The sequence below is a fragment of the Crassostrea angulata genome, chromosome 6 (assembly GCF_025612915.1).
Source record: "Crassostrea angulata isolate pt1a10 chromosome 6, ASM2561291v2, whole genome shotgun sequence".
Classification (NCBI taxonomy): domain Eukaryota; kingdom Metazoa; phylum Mollusca; class Bivalvia; order Ostreida; family Ostreidae; genus Magallana; species Magallana angulata.
This window is the reverse complement of record NC_069116.1, coordinates 57,587,668-57,596,469: the sequence shown is the minus strand read 5'-3', so window position 1 is coordinate 57,596,469 and position 8,802 is coordinate 57,587,668. Positions and strand designations below refer to the sequence as shown.

General features: G+C 33.7%; 1 protein-coding gene and 1 pseudogene across 6 annotated transcripts in view; one reads left to right on the top strand and one right to left on the bottom strand.

Annotated features, from left to right (window-relative positions):
• LOC128189245 (uncharacterized) overlaps positions 1–8,802 on the bottom strand; it is a 59,807-nt gene that overhangs the window by 30,132 nt on the left and 20,873 nt on the right. The window lies entirely within an intron of this gene.
• Positions 841–5,931, top strand: LOC128187627 (uncharacterized; annotated as a pseudogene).

Sequence of the window (8,802 nt, the reverse complement as noted above, 5' to 3'; positions counted from 1 at the left end):
ATATATCCTTATACCCTTTGCTTTGTTTGTAAGAAATACTGAGGGAACTTGAAATTAATGGTCCATATTCTACCTTATTATTTTTTTAGGCTTTCTATATCTCAAACATTGTCTCTTTCAAACCCATATATTTTTAAAGCCTTGGTCTTAACATTTGAGTTTCTGAGAGTTTCGATATAGGCTTACAAAATTGCTTTCGTCTGTCATCAAATCCCTAATAAATTTATACACAGGGTTAAAAAAATTCTTTATAAAAAATTATGAGTTATTAATTCTGATGTTTGGATTAAACAATATAATTATGTTTATTAAGCACTTTTATGTCATTTTGGCTATAAGACTTAATAATTCTATTCCATTCTGATAGAACTTCTTTCCAAAAAATAAAATCGTATTTACTAGTATTGCTTATTGCTAGCGCTCTCGATCGCTAGCAACTACGTTAGTCTTTTCACTGTAATACGCATGCTCGACTCCATGGTAGGAAATTCTGGGAATACTGTACTGCTGAAGATAAACTGTGCCATTTGAATTTTGTTATTTCCATATTATGATAAATAGCTGGCTTATCTTAAATTCCTTTAAGCTTGGAAAACAACTTCGGATATGTTTTCCGAGCTTGCCAGAAAGGCCTGGGAAGATACGATTGCTATAACACAGTACTAATGGTTCTTGAAGATTTTCACATCGAAATGAAAATTACAGTAGATACATAATGATTAAGGCACAGTCAGTAAGCTATGCCATTGCTGATGTGAAGCCCATTCTAGATTCACGATTCTAAATTGAGACCCCACTCTAGCACAATTCCAGTACACCACTGTGTCTTCCTATTCAGGGATGGGGTAATTGAAAAAGTTATTTGTAATTGAGTGAAATTAATTAAATATTTTTAAGTAATTGGAAATAATTTGTAATTGAGTCTGTCTTCAATTACAAGCAATTGAATGTATTTAAATACATGTCCAGAGCTATACGTAAAGGTCCAATTTTGTCTAGGTGTGAACTTCTCTAATACCCAAGACCCCAGTATTTTAGTTTTAATAGAGTCTAAATATCACATTCTTGTGAATTATAGTCATTATTATTTATATACTGATATGTTGTAATGCCCAAAGTTGTACTCTCTGAATAAACATATTTAGGGGAATAAAAAATTAATTCACTATATAGAAAACCTTGTTCAGAACCAAACATGAACTCAATGGAACTGAATGAATTTAGTGTTAAAGAAAATTGTTATAGAAATTTCAAGAAATCTATAAATGATCATTAAACTTAACTCCAACCTTTAAAAACATAACCATGTATAAAGCCTTGTATATATTGATGCTGCTCATATATGTATATGTACTCAATATTTTTAAAAATAAAACTAAAGTAATTGAATTGTAATTGATTACATTTATCAAGTAATTGAGAATAATTAATTACATTTTAAAAATCAATGTAATTGTAATTGCTAGTAATTGATAAAATTGTCAATGTATTTGAAAGTATTCAATTACTTTTCAAAGTAATTGACCCCAACCTTGTTCCTATTGTTAATTAATCGGTTAAGAAATTTAAACCAATGTTTTATAACTCTGCTCCTTTGTTTTATGATGGCTACAGTGCTAGCTCACCAATCTTATTAAAAATAAGCTTGTTGACAAAACTATTAAACAAAAAACAGTCAAAAGAACTCATGGACATATGGAGAAGCTATGTACATCATTATATATCAACATTTATAAACATATCATATCGTATTAGTATAAACAATTTCGAAGCGTCCTACATCTGAAATAGAATTAAAATAAATTTTAATCAAATAGATTAAAATAATTCAAATATATTAGAACACAACAAATATCCGAATCAGCGTCGAAAGCGTGTTCAAAAATGCAACCTTTACACTGATATTATTATCCAGTACAGTGTTTTTTTTCCATAATCGAATGGATAGAAACATATGGACATACTATATGGTGGCATGTCAAATTATTTTTCCCTAAGAAGAATCACTAAGTAATACTGTTAACCAACTTTTATTCACGAACGATAAATTTCGCAAGATTTGCAAGAGCTTCGTCGTCGCGAATATATCTATTTAATTTTCGCCGTGAAACAGCCTTTGTCAAACGGATGTGATAACAATTTAGTACGGGTTGCCTTGGATACGACTTAATACTCCATACTAAATAGTTAATACGACTGTAATACTCCTTTCACCAATAAATGCAATTACAGATTTTACAAAATAATGTGTGTTCTAATGTTTTAACTTTTCTTGCAGGGTTTTCACCAGTACAGTTTTCTTGATTGTCTGTATATTAATACATATATACAGTGGTCATTGTTTGTCAGCTAATTCCTGCATCATGGATTCTTTATCGACTAAACACGAGAAAAATCTATTAAATGACATGATGGGGAACGGAAAAAATATTGTATTTATTAGTATGAACTTTAATCAGTCGTACATGAATACATTCTTACAAAACAAAAAATTAGAAAGATGAGTGTGGGTTGCTATCGATATATTTTGAGTTATTCAGAAGATGTGGATGTTTTCAGTTTTGGTCTGCTGAAAGCAAAACAAGATTCATTAGAAGTAGAAATTGTTATGTCATTGCATTATTATTTGTTTATTGACATAAGCGACCGTCTGTATCAAAATGATTATCTGTGATGTAAGCATCTTGTCACGTGTGCTTTTGAGTAAAGAGTTTGAACGCCATTATTAAGTGTTGTGACTTTACATGGTGTCAGAAGTTCGAGGCTGCAAGGATTATGGAGCAATTGAAGCCTCCAGTCCATTTATTGATGAAAGGAAATTTTGCAGAGAATTGGAAGGAGTGGATTCAAGGCTTCGATATATATCTTACGGCTACAGGAATCGGAGAGAAAGATGAGAAAATACAGGTAGCTACATTTTTGCACGTGGCCGGCATTGAAGCACGCCGACTCTATTACACTTTCGGGATCTTAGACGACGATGCTGATATAATTGATGTTTTGAAAACTAGATTCAAAGAATACTGTGAACCACGTAAGAACTTAACATACATAAGACATGTGTTTTTCACGCGGAACCAGGGTCCGGATGAACCCATAGACAATTACGTGACGGATGTGAAAACCAAAGCGCAGCCGTGTGAATTTGGAAATTTATCTGACGGACTAATCAGATAGAATAGTGTGTGGAATTCATGATGAAGCGTGTCGTGCATGTTTACTCAGAGAATCGGATTTGACATTGGCGAAAACTATTGATGTATGTAGGGCTCAGGAAATGAGTACAAAACAGTTAAAGTCCCTGAAAGTTAGTGAAGAACAAACAGTAGCGGCGATAAGGCAGTCAAAAAGTGGACGAAAGGTCAGCTCGCAAAATTATAGTAAACATACAAAACATAGAAAACAAAGAACTGGAAATCAAAGGCCTGACAGTACTGATGGAAGGTCATGTCGTAATTGTGGAAGAAAACACATGAAAGATGCATGTCCTGCATTTGGGAAAACATTGTCACAATAAGAATCATTTTGCGAATTACTGTTTGACAAAACCATCATACAACTCAAAGAAAATTCACACCGTTGGAGTACCAGATGATGAAGTACAGAACTTTTCATTGGAACCATACAGATAAACACAGTGAATCAAGACCAGAGTGATTGGATTGAAACCTTGACAATTAATGACCACATATAGACTTTAAGTTGGACAGAGGTGAATAAGCTAACATTATTTCGAAACATGTCTTTACAAGTTAAATTTGAATGACCAACACCTGACAAAGACAAGCGTCAAGTTGGTTTCATATGGTGGAACTAAAATTACACCGAAGGGTATCAAGACTTTGGAGTGTTCTGTGTGCGGCGAAAAGTACGTCTTGTCATTTTTCATAGTGGATGCGAATACTAATTATGACAAGCAATTCTTGGAAAGAAGGCCTGCACAGAAATTGGATCTATTGTGCGCGTACACTTGGTGAACAAGGACTTTTCGTGGAAAAATTGAAATCACAGTTTCAAGGGTAGGTAAATTCGTGGCCAATGGCCCTATTGATACACAATGATCAATCGCAGCTGTCACAATCGCAGCTACTCATGAACAGACAGTTGCGTAAAGTTACCAATCACAGCTGAATTGTTGAATTCGAATGCTGTTGAATCCTTCAAACCTCAACTTATTGCATGCCAGGAGAAACAAAAGTACTAGTATGACCGTCATTCCGCAACGTTACCCAACATCAACAAAGACGAAATAGTTCGCGTACAGAAAGATTCAAAACAGTGGGAGCCAGCCATAGTAGACCAGAAACTTGCAGACAGATCGAACGTAGTCCGCACGTGTGACAATCAGCTATACCGCAGAAATCGCAGACAACTTCTGAAGACCAGAGAAACTACTTTGCCGTCTGCCGTCTCTGATCATTCCGAAACAATGTATGACGCACCACCACAGAGTCATTCAGAACCCGATCCGCCAAACACCACACCTGCGAAACCCAACCCACATGAAAATGCTGCCACTCCACACAGAGAACCCAGACCACAACGAACAATGAGAAGACCAAAACATCTGGAGGATTTCATTTGTAAACAAACTGTTAACTGGTTGATACATACATGTTTATGAACAGACATGTTTTTTTTATCAATATTAGTAATCTTTTTAGGAATGGAAAGGATTTTTTTAAAGGGGAGATGGTATGTTATTGCATTATTATTTGTTTATTGACATAAGCGACAGTCTGTATCAAAATGATTATCTGTGATGTAAGCATCTTGTCACGTGATCTTTTGAGTAAAGAGTTTGAACGCCATTATTAAGTGTTGTGACTTTACAAAAATAAACATTTTAAATGTAACAGTAGAATGTGAGCGTCATTTTGACTATTACAATGCTCAATATGTTTCAGAATAAACGTCGTGGGAGAATACATAAATAATATATCTGCCGTCAATATCGGATATCCATTTGTGTGCTACACCAACAACAGTACATCTGTTGTGGAAAAATCGTATGTCAACCACATTGTTATCTTCATCGTATTATTTACCTACTGTTTTTATCCACTTGCAATGGAAATGGCATTTTATATAGAAGACAGAAAATTGCGCCAAGAATTTTATTATATGTCGGAGTCTCCTTATGGTCCATCTGTATTTTGTAAAAGAATTCTTTTTGCAGGCAATAATAAATACCTAGCAACGCTGCGTATAATATCATTAGTATCAGTAACAGCAACATTGCGTGTTATTTTGATCGTAACAGTCTTAACAACTTTAGTTTACTACATAAAATCAGAAGTCCACGATCTCTGTAACTGCCTGTTAAAGTCTTCAAATGATAATCAGAGTTTTATGCATGCTGAAAACATCTATATTAATTCCCTGGAACACGTATTTTGGGGAGCTCTGCATTTCGTGATAATAAACGTATGCGTTTTGGTGAATTCAGATGGTATTCTTGATGATTTCGTAATTTTTGACATCTCAAATATTTTCAACCATGGCACGATTCTGAAAACCGTGAGAGTGTTTGTATTTTTGTCAGTTAACGACGAAACGCAGGACCAACATCAACAGGAGAACGATCAACAAGATGATCAAGATGAGGAAGAATCGCCCTTTATCAAAAGAGAAAGCATCAAAACAAAGCATTTAGTTTCGCACAAAATTCGAAAAATATTTCTTATCTTATCTTTTTCCTTTTGGTCAAAGATTTTTTTCTGAATAGTGTCCGTCGTAGAGATAACCAGTGGATTGTTCTTCTGCAGTCTGTGGTGTGTTTTCCTGTTAATGCCATCCTAGTGTTCGGTAGTACGTTCTGTCCGGTAGTATTCACTGTTTATGTGTTTTTGTGAAATATTTGAATGTATTAATTAAATATCTAAATGTTGTAAAATATCCAAATGCTGTAAAAGATCCAATTGCTGTTAAATATCAAAACGCTGTGAAAGATCAAAATGTTGTAAAAGTTCAAAATGCTGTAATGCAGGAAAGAAACTCAGCAAAGTACTTGATCCATTTTTACAAACTATATCTCAAGTCAATACTATTTCCTACCTTATTTTTACTTACATGTACACATTCAATATATTTTTTTATGGTATAAGCTATGTAATACAGTTTTTCATATTTACTCTTTTTTTGGCTGTGCCTCATTTTTCTATCCAATCTTATGTTTATATTATTTTTTTACATCTGTAATAATTTCTATCTCTAGATTCGTATTTCAATTCATGGACCTGTATAAAAGCCTTTTAGAGAAAATTCTTGACATACAAGATAAAACCAGCGAACATTTCGACGAAATCGTAGAAAAACACTTTCCTCTATCTAACGAAATATTTTACTTATTTGTAAAGATTATGTTTTCCTGTCTATTTTTTGCCATTATTTATGATACCATGCAGACGGTTGGCTACATCAGATTCGGAGCACAACCGGACTTGACAACTGTCATTTCCCTTATTTTCTTATTTGGACCACCACGTCTTGTAGAGGCATTATTGATGACAGATTTTACAAGTCGTGTTCACATGAAAGAAAACGAAATAAAAGACGACCTTGAAAAAACTATGGAAAGAAATACTGAAGAGAATGAAACTATCAAACATTACTATTTTTATTTCTTTATTATAAACATTTTATGACTGAATCACTTCCCAGTATTGTTTTCTAGTAAATATTTAGTTTGAATTAGCCATTCATATTCATAAACTTTAAATTTTGTTAAAAATGTTAACATTGTGCAAGTACAGTACCTGCAACAATATTTTACAAGATAAATTATAGGATAAGATTCACGTATAATAGAACAGAATACAGGCATGATATGATAGGGTTGATACATGATCTGAAAAGATAAATGATGTTGTTCATGATAAACTTATAATCGCATTAAACAAGCTTTACATTTAATTTTAGCTGTGTCATTTTTAGAATATACAAAAATGACCAGTTAAAATTTATGAACTGCTTAAAGGGGCATGGTCACGATTTTGGTCAAAAATTATTTTTCCGATTTGAATGTTTTGAATGCTTCAGTTAGGCATTTTTAATAGGCAACCATAATTTGAGTGCCATTCGTTGAGTTATAAGCGAGTTACAGAGCTTGAAACCCCTTGCTTTGTAAACAAAGTGTTTGTTTTCATTTTGAATGTTGAAGTGAAAATTCCAGTTTTAGCCTTAAAATGAATGTGCTAAAGATTAAGAACTGTTAATTTATGCTTAAAATGAATAAAAGATAGACAAATCAGCTTGATAAAGATTTTTTACTGGTATATTGAACCTATGTTAACAAAAACAGGGCACGAGCCTTGTTTACACGACAAAGAATTGTGAGCCTTGTATCTTGCTAATACTCTACGAATGCCTCTTAAATTTCATTTGATCATTAGAAATGCATTCCTTAAGCAATTGTAAATAATAAAAACAGAAAAATAGAATTGGACCAAAATCGTGACCATGCCCCTTTAAATGATCAATAAAGTATATGTACATGTATTGTAAACATTGTCTTCATTACAGAACTCTAAAAATTACTGTATACAGTACTAGTGTTCTGAACAATTTCTAACAACTAAATTAAAAAAACTTGCTTATGAAAGGGCACGGTATGATTTAAACGATAGGATAAATGGAAAAACTATTATATCTATCAATTATCCTGGTAGGATTAAACAATCATAAGATAGAATTAATGCACTTTGGAACAGTATACATACAGGATATATTAGGATTGATACATGGAATGACAGGATAGGATTGTAAAAAATAATGTTGCAGGTATTGTACCAGAATCTCACGGAACCTTCCCTTAGATACCTGTATACTGGTATATACTGAGGTAAGATTGATAGGATTGAAATCATAGAAACATATAAAAGAATAGCAGTGTATTTCTGCAATATTCAGTAAAACACGGTTATACCGAACACGCTAATAATGAATTGAGGCATACAGTGAAGTGATTTTAAATTTCATTCCCAGTGACTTTATTATTACATGTTATAAACTTGACGTATACAACAAAGTACTCTTTTAACGAAGCAAAATTGCCCATCCCTGGCACTTCGGAATTAGAGGTTTTTATTTACTGTATGTGTGTTGAGTTCCTCTGTTCTCCTATCATTGGCTATCAATGTTCTTGTTGTTAGCTTGTTAGTACTGATGTCTTTCTCTATACTGTAGGAGAGAGAGCGAGCTGCCACCATTGTTTATGAGGATCCGATCCAGCCGACCTTTAACTCCACCACCCATAGCTACCACAGCGTAATGGAGGAAATAATGACCCAGATCAACCACAGACCCAAGGGACGAATCGCAGTGATGGTGGCCAGTCACAATGAAGACACCGTCAGATTCTCTGTCGAAAAGTGAAAATTGACTGTCTTTATACTGTAAATTTCTAACAAAAGAAATCATTAACCGCATAAAATAGAGAGAAGCACATCTTGCAGATTTTAGAGTCTCGCTATTATTTTTTGACAGATTTAAACTATTTTGAATTATGATAAAAATTTGGCGCTCTCAAGTTTATATTCTTGCGATATGATGCAAAACCTTTGAATCTTGGAATTAAGCACTTGCATAAAGTAAGGAATCTACAGTATTTGCTTTTATTAGTCCCCTACCGGTTTCACCGGAGGGGACTATAGCTTTCCTCTGCGTCCGTCAGTCCGTCCGTCCGTCTGTCTGTCCGTCCGTCCGTCCGTCTGTCTGTCCCACTTCAGTTTTCCACACTTTTTTTCTTTATGCATTTGAGGAATAATATGAAACTTGCTGAACAGCTTCAAAATGTCAAAC